This window comes from Nothoprocta perdicaria, unplaced genomic scaffold (assembly GCF_003342845.1).
Source record: "Nothoprocta perdicaria isolate Ctin4 unplaced genomic scaffold, notPer1 scaffold_28, whole genome shotgun sequence".
In the NCBI taxonomy this organism is placed as follows: domain Eukaryota; kingdom Metazoa; phylum Chordata; class Aves; order Tinamiformes; family Tinamidae; genus Nothoprocta; species Nothoprocta perdicaria.
Window position 1 is genome coordinate 4,932,105 of NW_020455510.1, and position 1,132 is coordinate 4,933,236.

Here is a 1,132-nt window from a genome sequence, read left to right on the forward strand (position 1 = left end):
CCACCCACAAGCCTAGGGAAGAAAATCTCCATCCACCTACAACTCTGCAGGGAAAAAAAAAATACATATTTACCTGCAAAACCACAGGAAAAAATCCCCAACTACCCGCAAACCTACAGGAAATAAACACCCAACAACTGGAAGCCTACAAAAGAGAGACCCCAAAGACCACAAATGTAGGAAAATAAATTGGTTTTTCCATCGACACAACTACAGAAAACAAGAAAAAAAGGAAAAGAAGGACTCTGAACAGAAAAGGAAAAAAAAAATCAGAGTTGCAAACCAACAAAAAAGGCCCCAACCCGTTCATGTGTTTCCCTCCCTTCCAGACTTAAGGACTCCTTTCTTACATATATCTGGCATTAGGTCAGAATAGGTCTAGAACTAATGAAGAAAACAGTAATAATAAAGGTCCCAGAAGAGCAGCCCGTCCTGAAAGAGAATGGAGCCCATTTAGTGGCTTTGGAAATTGCTTCTTACTCCTGACTTACTTGGAAAAATATGACAAACAATTAAAAAAAAAAAAGAAAAAACCAACAACTCTGGAGCTGCCACCCACAAAGACAACAGCCTCAAAGTATAGAGGAAAAAAGCCACAAAACCACAAAAAGAAGAAAGGCCAACAGCCACAAAACTTCCAAAAGGCCAAGACCTACACACCTGCAAGCCTACCAAAAGACACACAAGAAAACCCAGAAATCTACAAAAAAAAAAAAGGAAAAATATTTGTTTCACAGGGCATAAATCTACTCTGTGCGTGAGGTTCACCAAATCTAGAAACGTGCTGAAAATTGTTTTCTACCCACATTTCTATTTTAAAGCAAGTAGTTCTGTGGTTTAGATCAGTCCTGATGTGAGCAAGTCTCTCCTGATGTCCTTTCTTGGATAAAAAGATTCTGAAATTGCTTCAGAATCGTTTCAGAACTCATTATGACAAAAAAAAAAAAAAAAAAAAAAAAAAAAAAAAAGAAAGATCATACTGCTCAGCAGCAACAGGTAATAATGAAATGTTCCCTCAAGTGCAGCCTGTCCTGGAAGGGAATGCAGCCTGTTTAGTGGCTTTGAACATGGCTTCTTCCCTATGACTTCCTTGGAAGAATTCAGGGAGAAGAAAAGAGGAAAAAAAAAAAAC